The sequence below is a fragment of the Equus przewalskii genome, chromosome 6, assembly GCF_037783145.1.
Source record: "Equus przewalskii isolate Varuska chromosome 6, EquPr2, whole genome shotgun sequence".
NCBI lineage: Eukaryota > Metazoa > Chordata > Mammalia > Perissodactyla > Equidae > Equus > Equus przewalskii.
Genome location: NC_091836.1, coordinates 35,149,156 through 35,172,433, shown reverse-complemented (window position 1 = coordinate 35,172,433; position 23,278 = coordinate 35,149,156). Strand labels below are relative to the sequence as shown.

General features: G+C 50.3%; 1 protein-coding gene and 2 long non-coding RNA genes across 9 annotated transcripts in view; 1 reads left to right on the top strand and 2 right to left on the bottom strand.

Moving 5' to 3' along the window:
* Positions 1-1,557: 1,557 nt before the first annotated feature.
* Positions 1,558-14,253, bottom strand: LOC139083882 (uncharacterized). 2 transcript variants are annotated; one of them, XR_011540947.1, is made up of 3 exons: positions 14,195-14,253; positions 7,685-9,386; positions 1,558-5,078 (listed from the first exon to the last, which is right to left on the bottom strand). It is a non-coding gene; the product is annotated as an uncharacterized lncRNA (long non-coding RNA). The 2 variants fall into 2 exon arrangements; XR_011540946.1 differs by lacking the exon at positions 14,195-14,253 and having other exon boundaries at positions 7,685-9,535.
* Positions 13,083-23,278, top strand: part of LOC139083881 (prostate and testis expressed protein 13-like) — a 32,333-nt gene continuing 22,137 nt past the window's right edge. The window contains exons 1-3 of one of the 6 annotated variants that reach the window (XR_011540942.1): positions 17,334-17,691; positions 21,099-21,245; positions 22,600-22,826. The gene's annotated coding sequence lies outside the window, so the exon portion shown is untranslated. The other 5 variants (XR_011540944.1, XR_011540941.1, XR_011540943.1 and 2 more) reach the window with 5 other exon arrangements.
* On the bottom strand, positions 14,360-17,310 carry LOC139083883 (uncharacterized). Its single transcript, XR_011540948.1, has 4 exons — positions 17,111-17,310; positions 16,666-16,876; positions 16,110-16,216; positions 14,360-15,416 (listed from the first exon to the last, which is right to left on the bottom strand). It is a non-coding gene; the product is annotated as an uncharacterized lncRNA (long non-coding RNA).

Here is a 23,278-nt window from a genome sequence, read left to right as displayed (position 1 = left end):
GGTTGCCAGAGCCTGGGGAGAGGGGAGAATGCTAATGGATATGGAGTGAATAAATATTCTGGAATTGTTCGGTGGTGATGAAAATATTCTGGAATTGGATAGTGGTGACAGTTATGCAACCTCGCAAATATACTAAAAGCCATTGAATTATACACCTTAAATGGATGAATTTTGTGGCATGTGAATTATATGTTTAAAAAAATTGGAGAAAATAATGTACCTCAGAGGTCGCCTACCATGTCGCCATCCAAGTAGTTCAATGCCTTCATCCATCCTCTACTTACTCTGGAGATGCTCACATATGTCCTGTCATAGGGACTTACTCACTCACGCAGCAACCCATTCCATGTTTTTGGACCCCTAATTCCTACATGTAGCAGAGTGGATAAAGAACACAGACTTTGGACATTAAACAGCCCTGCCTCTGCCACTTACTGACTGTGTGACATTGGGCAAGTTAGTTAATTTCACTAAGGCTGTTTCATCATCTACAAAATGGGGATAATAATATCACCACCTCATAGGGTAGTATTGATGACAGTGACACAATTCCTGTAGAGTGTATAGTGCCTGGCACATAGTCAACACCTGATAAATGATAACAATTAGCTGTTTATTACTTCTCACCTGCCCTTTACTATAACATCAGATACCTAGTGAGTGTAGGTAACACAAAAACTTTATGTTTTGGTTGTCAATAGTCCTGAAAGTCTGCAGCACCTAAGTGAGGAACACAGGGCAATGACATTGTTGGAATAAGTTGTAAAAATGTAGTGTTTGTTAGTGGTTTCATTTTTTAAGAATCTTGATAGGATCTGCTGAAGCTTTTATAGTCAAGGAGGTCATTTTGCCAGCAATGTTGTTTTTCCCTTCATGAGGCATGTGCCCAGTGTGGCCAAGGTCTGAGGTGCTTTTGCATGGCACAGCTGCATGGTGGCCCAGCCAGATGCCAGGGAGCTTTGTGTTGTTTCGATGTTTCTCCCCCTCCGCCAAAGGTCCAAGAGTATTAAGAGAGTGGAGAGCAGTCTTATTTAGCATAAGGCAGCTGATCGAAAACTTCCTAATATCCCTATGCTCTTTGGTATCTAAAAGATATAAACAGAAAGACAGTTTGTAAAAGTGTGTGAAAGTAAGGAAGAATTTCCTAGATTCTTGTTCTAACCTCAGATTCCTTATAGTTGTCTTGGCTAAGGTTAGACCAGTACTATGAAACGATATGGCACCAAATCCCAGACAGGAGACCATTTATTTAGGTTCATCATCCACAAGACTTGGTAACATTTGACAAGCCATTTGTTATATTAAATGTCTAGTGCAATGCCGGCGTTAGCTGAAGATGTCTGGGTAATCTCTTGTATTTCTTCATAAAACACTGTAATAAATCCAATAGTAGGTTTCAATACCTTTGCACAAAGGGAACACCCCCTCCCACCTCTCATTCCCGCTGCGTCCTCCTCCCCACCCCTAACTCATTCCCCCTGCTGGGCAGCTGGAACCGCAAACCACCAATCTTACTTTCAGACGGAAAAAACAACCTAGATCTCCCACCTGCTTTCATTTTTATTTTTTTTAATTAATTTATTTTTTATTGCAGTAACATTGGATTATAACATTATATAACTTTCAGGTGTACATAGTAATATATTTGGAATTCTGTGTAGATTACATCATGTTCACCACACAAAGACTAATTACAATCCAGCCACCTGCTTTTTAAAATGGTTTGTTTGTTTCCAGATGTCACTAGTATGAAGAATTTCCCCTAATTAATATATTAGCCTTCTCGTTGATATTAACTCAGCTCTGTTGAATATACTCTATTAAACTGACTCCATGGGTGGGAGAGTAAATCTGAATTTCTCTCTGTTCTCGGGAGACATCATATTTCCTATTATCTGAGGTTATTGTTTTGCTAGGATATCAATGAGCAGTTCCCTGCTGGAGTTATCATTGCTTCTTTCTTCCTTCAGCCCCAAACAGTTTTGAATTAACATGGAAACGAAGCTTAATTTCTTGACTCACCTCCTCTGGTTCTGGCTCTCTTTCTGTTTCATGCCACTGTAGATAATTTGGTGCTCCCATCTGTGTGTTTCCTCTGACCCTGCCGCTGATAATGTGATTAAACCCTCCACTCTGTTGCTTTTCATTTACTTTTAAATTATTTCTGGTCATGTGTGCTGTATTTTCTTCATTTAGACCCAAGGTATAATTAGGGAAGAGAGCTGAACAAAAGAGCCTGTTTTTTCTTTCTCTCACTCTGGTGTTGGGTGGACAGTGCTGTCCGGCATGTCCAGTGGGATACCAGCTGGTCCTGTCTTCTGTGACAGCCACGGGGAAGGTGCCTATCGGCGCAAATCCAGATGGGTGACGGCAGCCTGTTTACCTTACTTTGTGCTGAACGAGATTCTTCAGATATTGTGACTTTGAAGTACTGCTTCTATTTTTATTATCTAACATTTATTAGATGTCAACCGTGCTCTGTTACACACAGATAATAGCATAGTTCTGACTTGATTCAGAATCTAGAATGCTTTTGGAGTTTGGTTCAGACCTAGTGACTAAAAAAAATGTACAGTGGACAGTGTATGTCATCCTAGGGTAGGTTTTCCAAATATTGTCTATGAATCAACATTAGACCTGCCCCTGGGGGAGACATAGATAAAACAAGGCACAAAATAGGAGAGAGAGAAATAAAGTACACCGGAACTTACTTTAAAGGGAAGATTGATTTAAAAGTAAGATTTAATTTTTGCTCTTATTTCAAGTGATAGGTTGAATTTTCTAGCTTTTTGGTCTCATCTGTGTTTTTCCTTCCACAAAAAAATATTGTGACCTTTCCATTTGGCCCAAGGCAGAAGCGGTGGCTTGGCTCAGCTAAAAAGGAAAAGCCTGGAACTTGAAGGAGCCCGAGTCTGGATTGCAGCTCACTTAACCAAGCAGTGGCAGAGCGCTGTTCCGTCAACTCTTTGTACGTCAGGTTCTACACGTATGACATCAAGGTGGCAGAGTGGTGGTTAAAACATAACAGGAGTGGAAGGGAATTTTCTGGTTTAAAATCAGGACATACAACTTGACGGCTCATAATTTACTCCTAAATAGGTTACTTTCCTATCTCTGAAATGAGGCTAACACGACTCCCAGGGCGAACAAATGTGGTGACGAGCAAATACGGTGGTGGCTGTGACAGCGCTCTGTAAACTGTGAAGTGCTGTACCAATGTTAGTTGTTATGAAGAGTGGTGGTGAGATGGACTAGGTACTTACACAATGATAGAATTGAAAAGCATCCTGAGAACTCTTACTCTCCATTTGCATATATTTATATGTGAGATGTGTATTTAAACGTATTTACTCATGCCTTCAGATTTATTTTGTTTTTAAGGAACAAAGTGCAGGGGCAGCAGGGTTGAGCTGAGGACTGAAATTAGTGGGTTGACTCCTACAGAAGTGCCTCTCCATGCCTCACAGGAGAGAGGGAACTCCTGAGGGCAGGGACCTCATCTACGCACATGCGCATCCCCAGCATCAAGGACAGGGCCGGCACCTAGGAGCAATTGTTCACTAAACCCAGCTGAAGACTGAAAACACAGCCTCTTCAGGAACTTCTGTTATTAACAAACTTTCCCCTGCCCCCATCCACTTCTTTATCCAACTACCCTACAAAGCAGATCCTTGTATCATTACTGAAGAATGAAAATCTTGTCTTTGGGGGTTGAGAGAGAGAAGACTTACTTTGTATTTTGGTTATTAAATGTCTAAGTATTTATGTGTAGGTATTTTTGCTTGGGTCTACTTTTTTCCTTTTTCTTTTTCAATTTAGTTTCTCTAGTCCTCTTTCCCTGCCAAATTTTTAAGTCAGCTATATACCTCTACAGTGGGTCTTATTGACTAGTGTTTGAAAAGCAGTGCTCTCCATCAGATTGGCGGCAAGGGTAACTGGAGTCAACTTGTATCCCCAAGAACAAGGTATTACTGTGTGCTGAGCTTCACCCACGTGCTTAATGCTGGGAAATGCATGAAAGAAACCATCCTTCCTCTAGCACGAGGTGCAGTCTCCCGGGCATTAAAGCAGTAGATATATTGAGAGAGTTTTTCATCTTTACTCCACTCAGTGTTTTCATTCCTGAATGTGTATGCACGTGTGTGTTATAAGAAGTCACTTAGGGGCTGGCCCCGTGGTGCAGCCGTTAAGTGCGCATGTTCTGCTTTGGAGGTCCAGGGTTTGCCAGTTCGGATCCCGGGTGCGGACATGGCTCCGCTTGGCACGCCATACTGTGGTAGGCGTCCCACATATAAGGTAAAGTAGAGGAAGGTGGGCACGGATGTCAGCTCAGGGCCAGGCTTCCTCAGCAAAAGAAGAGGAGCACGGGCAGTAGTTAGCTCAGGGATAATCTTCTTCTTCTTCTTCTTCAAAAAAGAAGTCATTTAAAAAACAAGCAGGATGCTCATCTATTCAGATGGGTCTTATTTTGAAAGTATGGGCCTTTTATGTAAAGTGTTTCCCTTTTTTAACAAGGCTGTTAATGCTATTTAGCTACTAACACTTGAGTGTGTCAATATTACCTTTGTCAATAGAGCACTTAAGTAATAATTGCATTGCCTAGTATCAATTATCTTCAGTGCTTAAAGAAAAGTGCCCTTGAAGCTAAAGAGAAGGGCCCAAATACATAAGGCACATCTTTTACTTTCAACAATAAGTGTTACATTTCTCTAAAGACTGAAATTTCCTTTTAGCCTTGAGCCAAGGAGATAGACGGAGAATCCAAGATCTTAGAGATGGAAGGTACCTTCATTCAATCTCCTAATCCAATGCTGGAATACTGTCTATGGCAATCCTGGCAGATGGCCATCCATCTGCTTGTATACTTCCAATGCTGGGGAGCTCATTAACTCCTGAGGCAACTCATAAATTCTTTCTTATTTGAGCTAAAATCAGCCTGTAACTTCTATCTGTTGGTCCTGGTGGTAAAGTAACCCAGGAAAGATCTTAAGTATTTGAAGACTGCTACCACATCTTCCTTTAGTCTTTTCCAAATTAAGATAGCTGGAGTCTTCTCAGTTAAGACTTTTGCCTGGAATCTGGAAGAATAAGAATGGAAATGAGTATTAAACCATGTAATACTCAATACAAAACTTCTGTTACAAGTGCAGCTAGCAGGTAAGCATCTCTCCCAGTCTTTCAAACTTGGACACAGCGCATATGTAGTACAGTTCTTGAGTGTAACCCACACCTCATTTAGCTAGGACTAGTCAGAAATCTGTCCTGGGTGAATAGAAATTCTGCTGTCTTATTCCTTTTGCTATTCTGAATTCCTTGAGAGGGATGAGCTCCTAAAAATAGTTGTGAGATAAAATTTAAAGGTTTTCCTTTAGAAGGGAAAATTAAATGTACCAGAATATAAACTTTTTGAAAGTAGATGCCATGTCCAATTTTTCTTTCTCTTCCCTATAGTGCCTAATATCATACTAGGCAGATGAAAGATGCTTGTTAAATAGCTGTTCTGTTGAGCTGAAAAAGAGAACTGGCCAACATTATGTTGAAATATATATGTATTTGGGAATGTGTGCATGTACACACACATATATATGTACACATACATACATGTACATATGCACTCACATTTTTTTATACCTTTAAATATCTTTATAATATCCCAGAGTCATTCATAATGATTCCTAGGAAGCCTTAATGCCACTGTTCAGACACAACTGTTCTCTGGATAAACTGCAGACCCACACACCAGGCTGATGTGAAAACTGTCCTTTTGTCTGGATCTCCTGAGGCGGCCGTGTGGAGAAGGCAGACCCTTCTCTGGGTCCTTCCATTGCTGAAGTCATTGTGCTTTGCTCCCAGTGGAATACGCCACCCTGTCCTTCATCTTACTGCCCCTTCCTCCTGTTCAATTGTCCTGCTTCTTTGGTTGCTCTTGTTTGCCGGGGGCCGAGGCAGCATTTGATCGGGTGTTTGACAGGGTCCAGCCGATCAAGAAGAGCCGAGGGGTGCAGGGCGCCCCTCTGCGAGAATATGAAGAGCCGGCCTTTCCCCAAGCTATGCTGAACTTTAAAAACTTGTTTTTCTTCCCTTTGTCTTATATCCCATTTTCCTACTCATGCTGTAATTTTCCAGATGGCCGCTTTAGAGAAAAGAGCTTGCTCCCCACCGCGGGATTGGTGCTGAGAAAAATATGTGACCACCTGCATAAGCCTTCAGAATATCGCAAGGGGCAAGTTCCCCCCAAAGCACATAGATAGTGGGAGAACTTTTCTCCCTAATGAGGAGTTCGTACTGAAGAGAGTATTTGGATCAAAGCAGCTGCCTCCTTCTGGTTAATGTTTTGCTCTTCCCCCAGTTTCCCTGGTGGGAGCGGATGTACCCCTTCCTCTGTGGTTGATTGGAGTGTTCCTCCATGTGTTAGTTGTTGAAAAGTGTATTGTTCCCCTGCATGTGTTTGGCAAAACATTACAGAAGTCTTTTCTTAATTGCTGAAGTCGCTTTTGTGCAGGAAAAGATAGTTAACCTCTGCCCCCCTAAAAGTTAACTCTGTTCCCTGTAAGATATTACTTATCAATGAATGCTTTGTGATTTACTCTGCAAGAACATCTGTACTCCTATATTTATCCCCTGATAAAAAAGATATAAAAACACTGTAAAAACCAGTAAAGACAGACTTGCTTTGTACTTCCTTATCTCTCTGAGAATATTTGTAGAGCTATTTCTGTACTAATCCTGAAAAATATAAAAACGACAATTGTCCACAGTAAAGACAGACTTGATTGCACCGATTCAAGTCTCACGTCCCCTCCTTCACTGCGCCAACTCCGTCTCTCCCTCAGGAACCTGGACTCTGCTGGAGCTGGACTCCGGCACTTGTTATCGGAGATTGAGAAGGCAACAGTGAAAGGGTGAAAAATATCCAACTTCCTGAGTCCTTGCTTCACACTTTACCCAGTTTGATCCAAACGAGTTTACCCCCTTCCCACAGGGATGTCTGACCAGCACCCTCCATGCAGCCTGCTTCCCTTCTGGAGCTGGGAGCCCTGAGTTTAACCCAGCTTTGCTACTTCCCTTCTGAGTGGCTTGTTTCTGTCACACGGTGACATGGAACCTGCCTAGACTGACTGTGAGATCAAGCGAGGAAAGGAGGACACGGACCCATGGAGTCCATCACTAGTCAAATGCCGCTTTGAGCAGTGAGCGTGGTACCCTCCTATCTTGGCCCTGTCATAAACCTTTACTGGTGCGGGTGAATGCCAGTGCCCCCGTTCCCACACAGGTGCAGCCAGAGAGGCAGGCCTCCAGCTCCGAGTAGGCCTGTAGAAGATCCAGGCTGAGAATTCTGGGGGTGCACCCACGCCAGTGTGTGCTAATGGTCCTCGGGTCAACCCTGGAGTTACAAAAACCACAGGGCCCTGCAGTCTGCCACCCCTCACCCAGTCTGCTGGCCTAGACTATGACCATGTCACGGAGTTAATGGATGTGAAATATCATACAGAAAATCCCCGATGTCAGATGGACAAAAACTGTTAGAAGGAGAAGGCACTGCCTCCGCGCTATGTTTTACTTGACTGTGCACGCCAAGGGGCCAGGCCCAGGATGTATCTTGCTTTCTATTTGTCTCCAGTGCCTGGCACATAAGAGGAACTGAAGATTTCTTGAAGAAGAACTAACTGCCATGGCAGCTTACCTCCTCTGCAGAGCAGAAAATGGAAACTGAGGCACATGATGGGAATGAACCAGGTTCTCACATCAGGGATGAGAGCAGGGCTGCGGAATGAGAGGTAGGTTGTATTCTGATCCAGGATGATCCAAGTTTTCATTCTCATTTCAGTGTGAGTGGTATTCTTTATGCCCAGACTAATAAAATGGAGTTGAGATGTTGGGGGGAGCAAGCCATCTTAGAGTTGTCCAGGGGAGGTGGGCCTTAACATGAGAGACGGTCTCTGCAGCCTGTAAGGCTGAGCAATGCGCTGTTGTGAGGTGTGGGGGCCATGTACGTCTAAACCTACATGCATATATGTTTGCTCGTTGCCAACACTTGGCCATACTGTCGTTAGGCAAAACCAATGCCTATTGCATCCTTTAAGGCAGGTGTAAAAATCAAAGGACAGTTCCCTTTCTAATTTCAATTCTGTTTCTAAACTGGTTCTGTTAGACGTCATCCTTTAGGAATGAACCATTTATCCCCCAAACAGGCAACAGGAAGGACAGAATTATTTTCATTTAATCTGGATTTGACTGTAGTCCTCTGGCGGGATTGCTGCACGTTAACACTGTGTGGCAACAAGGATACTCAGTCGGGCTCTTGCTTCCTTCAACCTCAAACCCCTCAGATGTGAACCCCAGCTTCAGCTTAGGTTTGTAAAGGCTTCAAGCTTACTGGGACCAATGATGTCACATTGCCAGGTAGGCTATTTCACCTGACTCATTTGGATCAACAATGGAAGCAAATGTGATTTGCAAGATTGCAGATCCCACTGCCCCTACTCCACGCTGGTTCATTCAATCAGCACATTTACTGAGCAGCTACTATACCAGGTGTTGTGCTGTTAGTATGAAACTTTTTTTAAGTCCATACTCTCATTATGAACTTGTGATGAACCTTCAAAGGGACCTTTGGAAGAGAAATGGTGGGTAAATTCTGCTTCATGGACACGCCTGTGGCAAATGCCAAGAAGGGAGGAGCTAAAAATAAACCCAGGAGAACGAGTTCACAGTCTGCTAGTGAACACAGATGTGAAACAAGTGAGTGACCAAAGTCTAATGAGTGCACGGGAAGTCTAGACACGGGAGTAGTAATTCTGTAGGGAAAGGGCCAGACATCAGGGTAGTAGAAAATTCTAGTAGGAGGAGATTCCTAAACCGAGTTTTGAAAGGTAAATATGCACTTGTGTACGTGTGCGAGGTGAGGGCAGGGGCGGGTTCCAGGCAGAATTCCGTGTGTTAAAGGCACAGAGCATAAAATAGGAAGGGCCGAGAACTGACTGTGAGCAGTTTGGTGTTCATGGAGAACGAGATGTGTGGTAGGGGAACAGGGTGAGGCAGGAGAAGTGAGCGGGGAGCTTCTGTGCTGTGCTAGGGAGTTTGGGACTCAATTTTACCTTAAAGGCCAATAGGGGTCGTGAAAGGGTTTGAGCCGGGGCGTGAGGTGGTGAAGCGCGTTTCAGGCCCATGGCTCTGACAGTGCCTGTGCACGTGTGGGAGGGAGCCAGTCTGCAGGTAGCGAGAGCAGTGAGAAGACTGTTGCAGTAGTTTCTAGGAGACGGTGACAGGCTGATGGCATGTGCCACCCAGCAAAGTGAGGACAAGTCACCGGGTCACTTGGGCCTCAGTTGGCCCCAATTATGCAGTGGGTTCATTATGAACTTGTGCCAAACCTTCAAAGAGACCTTTGGAAAAGACATAGTAGGTAAATTTCAGATCAAGTGTTCTTGGTGGATGCACCTGAGGCAATAATAAGACAGAAGACGCTAAGAACAAATCCAGGAGGACAAACTCCCTGCTGCGGGCTCCAGCCACCCAAGAGCTCGGGCCCTCCCGACTTACCCATGATGCCCAAGCACGCCGACCCCTGTCCGTCCAGCGCAGCACAGCACAGCAGAGGAGAGGTTCTAGGGGAGGGAGCCCCACTTCCCCACCCTTCTGCTTTTCATTCTAGGCAGCAGCCTGAGATAGCTCAGCTGGGCCAGCCTCATTCCCCTCTGACGCACCCCTGCTGTGGAATCCGAAAATGATCCGGACTGACCTCCCCTCCCCTTCCCCACCCCCAGCTGAGCCTGGGAAGTTAACTGTCCTGGAATTAAATTTTGATTGACAAGTGGCACTGACATTCAGGAGTAAAGAAAGCGGGGAGCAAGAAGTGAGAACTCCAAAAAATTCAGCAGCTGGTAGCAAAAGGAAGAGAGAAGAAAGTGGGCAGGGGACAGCCAGGCTGGCGCTAAAGGCAGGCTTCTCTGGCATTGCTGCCACCATCTGACTCGTAGAGGGCTACTTGCTTCTAGGCCCAGAGGCCTGAAGTCCGGGAAAGAAAGAGTCGTCCTTGCAGGAAGGGGAGAAACCGGGCTCTTTGTTAGGCCGCAGCCAAGGCTCCCTCCGGATGCATCCACAGTCCCTCTGATCTTGCCCTAAGCTCCTCCCACCTTCCTGTCCATAGGGTGAGCTCACCAGGCACAAGAATAAGGTGAAGCGTTTCACTTAGACGGTATTTCTCTTTCCAAACACTTAAGCCTGTACCATCTCTCGGATCGTGCATCCTTCCAGTAAAAAGGGCCCCGGGTCCAGACGTGGCACTTCAGTTTGAAGTAACCTCAGAGATTATTTAGGTCTGCAACCCTCATGTTCAGAGAGGGGGAATCTGAAGCACAGGGTTGTGAAGTTGCTTGCCTAAGGTCCCAGGGGCGGCCACCCCCGACCCCCCCACCCCCTAGCGTGCTTTCTGCTTGGCCCCTGCTACCCTTCTGTCCATTTTGTAAATGAGGCCCAGCTGCCCGACAGAGCTGGCATCAGAAACTAGTTCCGTCTAGCCTGTTTGGGGCCAGGTGTGGTTGGCTTACAGTGATCTTAAACTCTAGCAGACTTTCTCATCTGTAACACGGGGTAGTGTCACCTCAACGCCCACCTTGCAAAGTTGATGTGAAGGTTACTGGAAGCCACGCTTGTGTAAGTGCTGTAGTCTTGGCACACAGTAGGTGCTAAATAATGTGCTCCCCAGGAGCACTCTTCAGCCCAGTGTGGAGGGCGGATGGGAAGACGGAACCCTGCCCCCAGGGCTGCAGAGAAGTGGGAAGGATGGGCGGCTTGCCCTCCCTGGGGAATGTAGTGTCAATGAACATTCCGTAGTCCAGAGACCCTCCTCTCGTGCCCAAGGTCCCCGGAGTATGTCCGGGAACAACCCTCACAGAGGATTTGATGAGGGTCTGAGGTGGTGACGGTCGGGTGTGGAGCCCAGGCCGTTGAAGGTGGGAGAGCTCTGCCATCAGACCGCGATCTGCCCAAGACAGAGACCTTGTGGGATGGCAAAGAGGAACTCATGTCTGAGGCTACCACGTGTCCTTGGGCCTCCTTCTGCAGGGACCCCATTCCGCACCTCCTCCTGAGGGCAGCTGTGCTGTATAGTAAGATGGGCACTGACCGCGTGTCAGAACCTTGGTTGCCCTCCTGGTCCTGCCACTCGGTACCGTGTTCACTTGGAGTCCTGGGCTCCTGGGCTGGCCCCTTCTCCTAGCCTCAGGGTCCACATCCGAAACATGGGGATGACAGCTCCTCCCAAGACATTTGTAGTCATAAAATAGTGCCCTGGAACGACTAAATGCGGGCTGTTTGTTGTCACCCTCCCGGAACAATTGGGTCTTTCTCTCCGCAGGAAACCTCCCGCTCTCCGCCTTGGCCCCCAGCCGAGGGCGCAGTCTAGCAACTAGGCGCGCTCGGCCCTCGCGCTGTTCCCGGAAGCGCCACCAGGAGGCGCCCTCTGCCCGCCGAAGCCGGCCTGCGGGCCCTCCTCGGGCGGGCTGTGCTGCCGCTGGCGCAGGGCGGTGCAGGGCAAGGGCTGCGCCAGGGACCCCGACGTCGAGCCACCGCAGCGCGTGCACCTCGGCTCCGGCCGCTCGCGCCCCGCGGCCCCAGCCCGGCGTCTCCCGCTCGGCCGCGGGCCCCGGGGCGGCGGCAAGTTTGCCCCGACCGCTCGGCCCCGCCGCCGTCCCGCCCCTCGGGCGCCCGGCTCCGGGCGCGCGTGGCCAGGGCGAGCGGGCAAGGAGGACGTGGGGGCCGCGCGGCTTACCGGCACCTGAGGGGTCACTTGGCCGGCGGGCCCCGCCGCAGTCTCCCTGCTGCCCGCCGGGCGGCGCCCCGCGCCCGGGCCGCGCTCCTCCCGCGCTGCCCGCTCACAGCCGCCGGGCACAGACTGCCTTCAGCTGCCAGCGGATGGCGCTGGAGCCGCCGCGGCTGCCGCGGAAAAGGGAAAAACAAAAAAAGGAAAACCACGGCTCGGCGGCCGGCGGAGCACCGCCCGCCCCGGCTCAGCCCTATAGCGCGGAGCCGCCCAGGTAAGGGCAGGGCCCCGCGGCGCCCCCAGCCGGCCCCTCAGGAGCCTCCTGCGCCCCCGCGCCGCGTCCGCGCGGGGCCCCTTGCGCACGCCCCCTCCCTCGCCCGCATCCCTACTTTTGACGACTCTGCCTGTCCTTCCCTCCCGGGCCGCTGCCGGCACCCTTCCCCTGCCCTCCGCCCCCGCCCCCGCCCCCACCCCCGCCCCCTTCCTCCCCTCTCCCGCTTTCAGCCGGCCTGTCCCCTGCACTCCGATCTCCGATCCCCGCGTCTCCTGGCTGGGCTCTGAACCCCATCGCTCTGCTCTCGTAGTTCCTCCAGTCTCCATCCCCGTCTGCCCCACTCCGCGTCCCTTCTCCTGGCTCGCAGCCCTCCCGCTCTGGTCCTCCCCCGTCCCCTGGACAACTCCCAGCCCTGCCTCTGCCCCTGCAGGGATGAGGGCCCCTTCCCAACCCTGGGCCTTCTCCCCTCCGCCTCCTCTGTCACCTTCCGCTTCTCCGATCGCCCCGTTCCTCGGCTGCTGCCCCCCATCCCAGCTCAGCCCCGAATCCCACGAAACCCCTTACCCCTTTCCTCACTGCCATCTGTCTCGACTGCCCCCTGCCCCTGCACTGGACTCGGGCCACCACCATACACCCCCACCCTACACACTGTCTCGCTTTGCGGGAACAAAGTCCTATCAGAAATGACCCTCTCTCCCTGGACTAATGGGGTTCCCACCCATCTGACCCTAGTTACCCGGAGTGGGAAGTGAGGGAGAAACTCTAGAGACCCGCATTGGGGCGTATGATAGGGGCGGGGCTGGGGAGGAGAGGGGGGAGGATAGTTGACTGAGATTCTCTGCAGTGAGGACTGGCGGACCATGAGCTGCTCAGACCTGGCAAGAGTGGAGGGCCAGCCTGCCACAGCTGGGACAGAGGTTTCAAGGCACTGAGAGCGCCTGTCTCTTTCCCTGGCTCCCTTGAGCTGGAGAGAGGGGAGGAGTTGGAGCCCGAGGAGTGTTGGCCGGGGCCTTTGGGGCGTGGTGGGGGGGGTGGTGGGGGAAGGCAGCCCTTGGGGTTGGGCCCGGGGCCCTCTGGCCGGCCAGCCTGGCAGTGGTGGGGCAATGCGGCTGAGTTGCTCCCCCACTGGACCTTTGGCTGCAGCCTCATCAGCTGCCCCTGATGTCTCAGTCCCACCAAGATGGGAGGAAGAAGGGCAGGAAGACCCGTCCTGGGTGAGGGAGAACAACTCGAAAAACAAGAGGAGCTGGGGGTTGTGCGGCTGGTGGGGTGGCGGTGGCGGTGAGTGTGGGAAGACAGCATCTCTTGTTACTTCTGCACACTGCTGATCCCGTAGGTGTGGACTGCGTTCTGCAGTTCTCCAAGTGCTTTTCAGAAAAATTACTTCATGTGATCTCTACCAGGGCCCCACAAGCATTTGATCTGCATTATTGCCTCATAAAGAGGGATTATTGATTCCCCAGAAACCAAGGCTTGGATGGGAATGAATTGTCGGAGGCTCTGCAGCCACCTCGAGGCCTCTGGACTCCCGGCCCAGTGCTCTTGCGCTGCTACTTGTTGCTTCCTAAGCTGTTCAGTCCTCCCCTCCCCCTCCCATGCCTCTCTTTATCTTCATGCTCTCCGAAGTCAGCCCAGTGCTCTCTCCTCCCCATGGTGCTGAAGAGTCTGGGGTGTGGGGTCTGACTAATTGTTGGTTCTGCATTCTCTCCTCTGTAGCCTGGCTGCCCCAGCACCCTTGATGGCCCGCCACCCCGCCCCGGGCCAGTGCTTCCTCTTGACTCCCTCTTGCGGAGAGCTCCAGGTTCTCCCAGGCAGGCAGCCTGGGCCCCTGGGACCCCTTGTCTCTTCTTCTTCCACTTCACCAGCCCACTCTCCTGTGCCCTTTCACTTCAGCCTCTCGGTTCTTTTGGCACCTCTGGGCCCAGTCTGACCCAGTCTGACCTCTCCTTTCCCACTGCCACTGGCCCACTGGAGGCTTTAGGGGCCCACCCCAGGTTACGGTCACACAGCCTCCTCCCTGGGCAGCCTGCAGCCTCTGCTTCCAGCACCTGCTGCCACAGCTACCTTCCTACAGAGGAAGGTATCTGTGTCATGTGACCCAGGCTCCAGAGCCTCGGTGGCCCTCTGGGCTCCTGGATAGCGTCCCCATGTCATACCTTGGCATGTAAGGCCCTCCACACGCTGGCCTAACTTTATGCCTCTGGACGTGATCCTCTGCTCCCTGCCTGCCACCTTCACACCAGGCCCCTTATAGCTCCCTCAGGCCCTTTCCTCTCCCCCTCTTTCCTGCCCACCCACACCCTTCCCGGCCTTCAAGGTGCAGCTGGAACTGCACAAGGTGCAGCCTGGGGAGCCCCCCTCCTCCAGTCCTTTGGTCCCAGCAGGAAGTGGTGGCAGCTTCAGCTGCTAAGAGTCAGGCAGACCTGGGTTCCTATCCTGGTGTCCCTGCCTGAGTGACTTTGAACACATTGCTTAACCTCTCTGAGCCTCACTTGCCTCACCTGTAAAACGGGGATAATCTCACCTGCCTGAAAGGGTTATTGTGAGCGTGAATGTGGGTGGGGTGGGAATGGGATTTGTCATTGATGGGTGGCCCAGGGGGTGCCCAGGGAGCGTCCCTCCGGGGGCTCCTCCCAGCTGCCTCTTCGTGGCCTGAATCAGCTCCCAGCTCCTGCCTGCTGTTGACAATTATCTGTTCCTGTTTCTCTTCAAGGGAAGCCCCTTGAAGGGTGAGGACTTTGCCCGGTGCCTTTCACATCCTCACTCCTGATGAGCAAGCCCAGTCCTTCGCCATCCTGCAGGTTGGCCCCTGCTCGGAGCGGGAACCCAAGAAATAGTTGTTACTTGATTATAATATTTGGTTACGTAAAATAGGGTACGCCTTCCATTTAGCAAATCCCGCATGAAAAACATCTTAAGCCGCAGTACCAGCCAAGGCAAATTATGGCAAGAAAGGAGGGAATCCATTTAACGTTGTATTGACCGCACACTCAGCTTGTTCGCTCCATCACCCGGCTACCCTGGGAATAGATGTGAACATCTCCCTTTGCACAGATGAGGAAAGGGGGTCCACAGGGGACCCTGCACTGTGACACCCCCTGCCAGGTCACGGACCAGGGGACGCTCCAGAACCCCAATTCCTTCCCCTGTACTTGGGCCTAATAAAGAGGGGAGGAGGCTCTTTACAGAAAGATTCCTCAGAGGTTTTCCTGAAACCACTGAACACTTGCGTCATTTACGTTCAGCCCAGCCGGGGCTGGGTCCTGGGGAGCATCTGGGAGTGGGGATCTTCCTTCTGCGGGTTTGTCGTCTGGGTGGAGAGCACAGGAGGACACAGCGCACGATGGGACATGAGGCGTGTGGACGTGCACCGGCTGCCTGCGAAGAAGCAGAGGTTCACACCGGCTGGAGCCCGGAGACAAGGGGGAGGACTTCCAGGGAGGAGGGCCTGCACGGGCAGAGTGGGGACGGGATGTCTGAGGATGGGGTGACGGGCAGAATGGATGGGTTGGGGTGGGCAGGGGTCAGGCAGAACTGACTTAATTCAAGAGGAGCCAAAACCCAAAGAGAAGAGGTTCAGGTGGGCACATCCGGTTTGGGGAGGCATCGAGGATCCTTGGGCACAGGGGTCGAGGGCCTGGCTGTGATGGCAGAAGGGGGTGCACTTGAGTGATTTTTCCAAGGAGCAGCAGAACGTGCTTGCAGCCAGACTAGGTACAGCAGATGAGGGAAGTGGGGCGTGTCGGAAATGTCAAGCCCTGAGCCTGGGGAGAAGGCTATGCCGCTCAGACTTTGGGAGCCGGAGGGGAAACACGTCTGCAGGAAAGCTGGCGAGTGTGGCACAGACCTGCTGTGAGGGAGGTGCCTGGAGCCCTGGGGGCCATCACGGGTGGCCTCGGGGTTCCTGGACAACAGCTGAGCAGTCTTGTGGGAGGTCACGTGCCCTGGGGCATGTGCTGCCGAGGGGGCTGGTTATAGGCATTTTTGATGCCTGAATGTCCCCTCTCCATCCTCTGTGAGCCTTCTCCGTCCTCCCCTCATGGCACTGGCACCCCTGTGCCCAGCACTCACTGTGCTTGAAGTCGCTCGTCTGTGTGTGTCCCCTCCAGGGGGCGGTAAACGGAGCTCCCCCCAGGAGGGCGGACGTGCTGCTCTGCTCATGGTTGTGTCCCTCGTGCCTGGCGCAGAGCAGGTCTTCAATAAATGTTTGCCTTATCTAAGTGGCCTCAACTCAGGTTTAACACGTTTGTTACAGAGACAAATTCATAGAAGATGGGAGGTGAGGCGGGGAGAGGAAGGCCGTGTGAGCCATCGGCTTCTGGAATGGGGTGTCCCAGGCCCCTCCCTAAGACCGCACTTTCTGGTTTCTGTGACTCCTCTCCCTTACGTCCACCCACCGGGTGCAGGGGTGCAGCTTGTGCAGCCAGCTCTTCCCCAGGGCTACTGGGGCCGGAGTGGCGGGGATGGGGAGGAGGGTGAGTCCAGAGGCTGACGGGTCTCACTGTGTCTCTCAGTCCGGAGTTAGAGGCTGTCCCGCTCCTCCCCACTTCACTGTGGGAAGACTTAGGCGGCACCCCCACCATCACCGTGAGCCCCTGCCCACACCTGAAGTCGGCCCCGCGCTCACCTGGAAGCCGGCCCTCATGCTCCTGGCCCTTCTGCTTGGGCTCTTCTCCGGGAGCAGTTTGCTCAGAGGAAGCAGTAAAAACTAGGTGGTGGTGGTTATTGCTTTTTGGGGTGCTGTGGAGTATTTCGGCCATGGAGAGGCTGAAACGGAAGCTGGGTTGTGCACAGAGTCTTGGGGGGCATCTTTGGGTGGGAAGGGGTAGTCTGTGAATCTGTGGAAGAGAAGTGACTCAGAAACAGGAAATCCTGGCTGCTTATTGCTGCCTCAGTTTCCCTTCTATTGACACGGGCTTACAATAAACTCCACCTCACAGAGTTCCTGATTCAGTGAGATAATCATGTGAAGACCCCAGAGGAGGGAGCAGGGAGGGGTGGGGGGTGGGACCCCCCCAGGTCAGGGGGGCATAGCGGTTGGTTGCCTGGGAGAGCAGCTGTGGAGTACGCACACGTTTGGAATTGGAGTTTAGAGGCCAGACTTAAAGAGAGGACTTAATAGAATGAGAAATCAATAGCCCAGAGGAGGTTAAGATGTGTGAGAGGCTGGCTCCCAGACACACTTAATAAAACAGAAAAGTGAAAGAAGCTGTGCAGGGTGGGGGCACATCTAGGGGGTGCCAAGGCGCCTGGGGTAGTTTCTGTTCTCCAGCCTAGCGAAGTTCTGAGCAGGGAGGCTGGGTTTAGGGAGTAAAACGCTGCTGTCACCTTTTGGGGGCAGCTCTGTGCTCCTCTCTGCCTGTCCAGGTGGCCGGTGGGGGGCTCTTCCTGCCCCAGAGGCTGTGTGGTGCAGTGGTTGGCTGCTCCTGGATCAGGCTGCTGGGATCAAAGCCCAGCTCTTCCCGTCGCAGTGGTGTGGCTGTGGGCACAGAGTGTAAGGAGCACAATGCCTGCCTCTTAGTCAGCAGGTGCACCAAGTGCCCAGTAAATGCTCGCAGTTGTTATTGTTGGAAGTATGATCATGTTTTCATCTTCCCAGCATCTCTCTTAGCCCAGCCTCATTCACGAGACTAAGGAACACCCTTCCTACAAGGTAGGGGAGAGGATGGGAATTGGGTCTGGCCCTTTTGGGAGGCAGTAGTGGCTTTTTGTAATCATCATCAGAGAAGTCTAGAGTGGGTTTAGTGCCTGCCGCAGGCAGAGGAGGGCCCTGAGGCCCGGGGAGGTTAAGGCACCTGTCCAGGTTATGGGGCAGGAGCGGCAGAGCTGGGTCGTCAGCCCAGGGCTCCAGGCTCCCTGGCCCACATCCTCATCAGTGGGTCTCCTGGCCCTCCAGGCAGGAGTGAGAGAACTGGAGGCGAGACCTCAACAAATTGTTTGCTCCCATCTTGGCTTCGAAACAAAATCATACAGGAACTAAGCCAGAGAATGATCTTGATTCTTGAAGGTACTAGACTGGGAACTCCTGGGGAGGGGTTCGGCCCTGTCTTCTGTCTCTAGCACGAGGCTGACACTTAGGAGGTGCTCAGTAAATGTTTGTTAAGTGGATAGGTTAGCCACCACCACCACCACCAATGACAAAAAAAAAACAGCTAATATTTATTGAATGCTTCTTATGTACCAAGCATGACGCAAAATGCTTTCCTGATATTACCTTAGTTCATCCTCTTAATAACTGTAAGGTACTATTATTATAGCCATTTTACAGACGAGGAGCTGAGATCCAGAGTCGATGATTAACTAGCCTGAAGTCCCATAGATGTAAGAAGCAGAGTTGGAATTTGTACCCGGGTGGTCTGATTTCAAACTGGTGTAAAGATTCCTGTGTGTAAAAATTACTTGTGCCTGCAGGGCCTGATCACGTGTATCCCACTTCCACTTGATGATGGAATGTTGCTCTGCACATCCAGCTCTAGGGCTTGTTGGGTCAGATGACGTCCAGTTCATAGTGGGCAGCTCAGGTCTCATGGTAATTTGGTGGCCCATGGTCAAGTGCTGAGATTCTGCTGAGGCCCAGTAGCAGACCAAGAGCTGTTTCTCAAAAGGAGAGTCATTACCTGTGGAGGATGACAGGGCCTTGCTCTGTGATCCTAAAGGCCTGTGCTGTGATTCACTTATAGGGCCTGCCAAAGGCTTTGAACAACACCCTCTCTGCCACTGACACTTCATGGATCTGCTGGGTCCTATGGGCCAAGTGGCAGAGCAGCTCGAACAGCACCCTGAACCTGTTGCAGACTCTTCTCTTGTTCTGGGTCCCACTCAAAATTAGCAGATTTTTAGGTCACTCTGGTCAATAGGCTAGAGTAATACATCCACGTTAGGAATGTGTTGCCTCCAAAATCCAAGACACCCACTAGGCATTGTGCCTCCTTTTTGGTTGTCGTGGGTGCCTCCCGCAACAACTTATCTTTTACCTTAGAAAGGATCTCAACATGCTCACACCACTGGACCCCTAGAAATCTCACGAAGGTAGGCATTTTTGTTGATTTTTGTTGGATTTACTCCTAGTCTCTGACAAGCAAATGTCTTGCCAATATGTCTGGAGTACTTGCTGCTGCTCTTCTCTAGGTCCAGTCAGCATTATGTTGTCACTGTAATGGACCAGTGTGATATCTTGTGGAAGGGAAAGGCAATGAAGATCCCCCACGAACTACATTGCCGTAGGGCCAGAGAGTTGCTTTACCTGTGAGGTAGGACAGTAACGATGTACTGCTGGCCTTGCCAGCTGAAATCACATTGCGTTTGGTGAACCTATAGACAGGTATGGAGAAAAAAGCATTTTCCAGATCAATAGATACATACTGATGAGGATTTTAGCCTGGTTAATTTTAAAACTGCAGATGAGAAGCAGGCTCCGAGGAGTGGAGTTTGCTTGCCCTTTGAGAGAGATTTGCATTTGTGAAGGAAATCTCCTTGCCTCCCCCTCTGCACCAGGAGGAAGGCAGGATGGCCTTATCTCTGGAAACTCTTAATGGGGAAGGCAAGAACTTAAGTTGGTTACTGTCTGGCAACCTCATGTAACTGATTTAGGGTGGTGGCTTCTGGCCTTTACTTAATCTGATTTGATTCTTATCTAAAAGTTGTGGGACCACCCAATGGCCAGACCCCACCTGCACTGATACCATTTTGACTTTTTTGCATGTTCTTTTCTTTGTCTTGTGGGGAGATGGCTCACATGCCTATGCCTTAAATTTAGCCTTACTCTCCAGCCATGTTTGCAGCAGAAGCGGGGGCAGCAGCAGTGGCTCCTCCTGCCCGTGGGCCCTGTCCCCACGCAGTAGCTCTGACTGTCCATGGGTCCTGTCCCCATGTCGGCAGCAGCAGCTCTGACTGCCCGTGGGTCCTTCCCCATGCTATTCCACACTATTCTCTAAATAAAAGAGCACTACTGCCAGATCTTGAGAGTCCAAGAAATCTTTCTTTCGACTCCTTGGCTCACCAACCCCACATCACATACTAGGTATCAGGGCTGTGTTAATTAACTTAAGCAATGAAACCACATCTAGTACAGTAGCTGCAATTGGAGTCAGCACCTGGTTAAGCTTATAATAATCCATTGCTACTCTCCAAGATCCACCTGTCTTCTGCATGTAGAGGCCATATAGGAGAGTTGAATGGGGACGTGGTGGGAATCAGCACCTCTGCATCCTTTAAGTCCTTGATGATGGCACTAATCTCTGCAGTCTCTCCAAGAATGTGGTATTGCTTTTGGTCTATTATTTTCCTAGGTAGAGGCAGTTGTAATGGCTTGCATTTGGCCATTCCTACCATAATGGCTCTCACTCCACAGTCAGGGAGCCAATGAGGGGATTCTGCCAGTTGCTGAGTATGTATCTTCTAATTATGCTTTCTGAAACTGGGGAAATAAGCACAGGACTCACTGGACCCACTGTGAGATGGACCTGAGCTAAAATCCACTGCTCACCTGACCTCCATAAGCCCCTTCTCTGACTGGTGGGCCACAGTGATATTTTGGATCTCCTGGAATTAGCGTCACTTCAGAGCCAGTTTCAGTAGGCCTGAAAGGTCTGACTGTTTCCCTTTCTCGGATGTACAGTTACCCTGGTAAAAGGCCCTAGGTGCCCTTGGGCAAGGCTGGGTGGAAGAATTACCATGTACACTTTTGGCAGTGTACCTCAAGGGGACCCTGCCTCCCCTTCATTTAAGGGGTTCTGGGTCTGTAAACTGGCTCAAGTCTATGAAGTGATTGAGGGGCTGTGACTCTGTTTTTATGATTCAAGTGAGATGTTTGTTCACTTGATGTAGAACTTTTCTGCTTATGCAGATGAGGTAAGAATTTAGTAGGCTTCCTATCTATTTCACTTCTAGGAACACCATGATTAACTAGCCAACATGCTCGTTCTGCATGAGTCAAACTGTTCTTATCACTGGTTTGGCTCTGTTGTCCATTGCAGTAGCCAGGCCTGCCTTGCTTTTGGCATTTGGGTGCCACCACTTGGCCCCTGCCCCCTGGGGTCCGGTTTCTCCTTCTGTATTTAGGTTTTCCAGTTGAGTGGCTGCACTTTCCACTGAAGGTCTGACCTACCGAGAAGAGCGGTCACAGAGCTCTTCAAGGATGCTGGGGCTCCCTCACAAATATATTCCTCACAGCCATGGAGAAAGTTGTGTCTTCTGGACCCTCCCATTGTGAGTGAGTGGGTCTTAAATGACAGTCCACTCTAACATCCCAGTCTCCCTAAGCCTTAGAATCTCTTCCTCTACCCGCTTTCTAACCCCTGAATTGCAACATAAAGGGCAGAATCTCTGGTTAGTGGGCCCAAATCAATAAATTCAGCCTGATCCAACTCTGTGTTCTTTCCACCATTATGCCACACTCTTAGTAATCATTTCCATACAGGTTCCCCAGATTTCTGCTTGTATGAATTAGAAAGCTCAAGTAGTTCTGTTGGAGTGTAACGTACCTCCTCATGGGTCACACTCTGTGCCTCACCTTTAGGGGCCTGCTGGGACTTGAGTTACAGGTCTAGAAGCAAAGAGGAGTGGAGGGGTGGGTCCTGCGGATAATAAACATTGTCTTGCAAGGCAACTGCCTCAGAGGAGGCCATTATAGTTTCCCCAGGCAATGCAGGATTAATCCCCTCAGAAGGGGGTGGAAAGACTGATAGCACTGGGGGTGGGGATGCTGTTACCCCTGGGTGTAGGGAGGCCACTGCCATTGCCACTGCAGTTGGGTAGGCCACTTTTGCCTGGGGGTGGGGGAGTCAATTCTGCTGGGGTGGAGAGACCATTTCCACTGGGCATGGGGAGGGTGCTTCCACCAGCAAAGAAGACTCTTCAATATTTAGGGACTCAATGTCCCAGCTTCATCATTTCAACTTACAGGATCCCATTCTTTCCCAATTAGTGCCCTCACTTTAACAGCAGACACCCTGTGAGGCTGGGAGTTCAATTTGAATTGTAATTCAGCCAGTCTAGAATGAGGCTCTGTGTCTGATTTTCAGCAGTTTCAGCCCTATGGCTACAGGAGATAAAAGTCTCCTTCAGGGCACACATGGAAGCCTCTAGTCATTTATGTGACCCTTGAGCTGGAAATTGGAATCCTGGAACTCATCCTTTTCTTTCACTACATTGTCTGGTGACAATGGGGACAACCAGCCAATTTTATTATATTTGATATAATATATCCAATATACCAAAAATGTTTGAAAGTATCTATGTATAGTCACCCTATTCTTGTTTCTTATAAGTGGTTGATTAGGAGTGTCCAGTGGAGATAGTTTACCTGTCTTATTGCTGGATCATGGCCTGGACTGTCAGTGCTGTCTTCATGACCAGAAGTAGAGGTGGTCATTAATGTCTTTAAATCTAATCAGATTAGAGAGCCAATTTCAGAGACTCCAGAAATGATTCAGAAAATGCATCTTTAAAATTCTATTCCTCTAGAACCGCTCTCGGTACCCAAATCTGTGTTAGTCAGAGAAACAGATCCAATAGGAGAGTCGTATACTTATTTATGTATGTATGTGTATATTTATTATAGGAGTTGGATCATGCAATTATGCAGGCTGAGAAGTCCCAGAGTCTGCTGTCTGCAAGCTGGAGACCCAGGAAAGCCAGTGGTGTCATTCAATCTGAGACCAAAGGCCCGAGAACCAGGATCTTCGATGGCTGTCCTGGCTCAAGCAAAGAGCAAATTTGCCGTTCTTCCGCATTTTTGCTTTTTCAGGCCTCCAGTGGATTGGATGATGCCCACTCTTGTTGGTGAAGGTGATCCTCTTTACTCATCTACTGATTCAAATGCTAATCTCTTCTGGAAACACACTCACAGACAGTCATACCCAGAAATACTGTTTTATCAGCTATCTGGGCACCCCTTAGCCCAGTCAAGTTGATACATAAGATTAACCATCAACCCTGCCACCTCCGCCCACCCTCCGCCATTTTGATTTTATATCCCAGTCTTACCTCCTGAGCTACATAGTCACATAACTAATGACTACTTGCCATTTTTACTTGAGTCTCTCCCTTAACTCTCAATAACATGTACTCAGTTGAATTATCTCCCTTCTTCATGCCACACTTCTCAAACTCCTCAGTGAGGTTTCCCCATGTGAGTAATGACACTTCCACCCAGTTGCACATACGCACACCTGGGAGTCTTTGATATCCAGCCCTTTCGCCATCCTAGTAGATCACTAATTGTCCACCCAAAATAGATC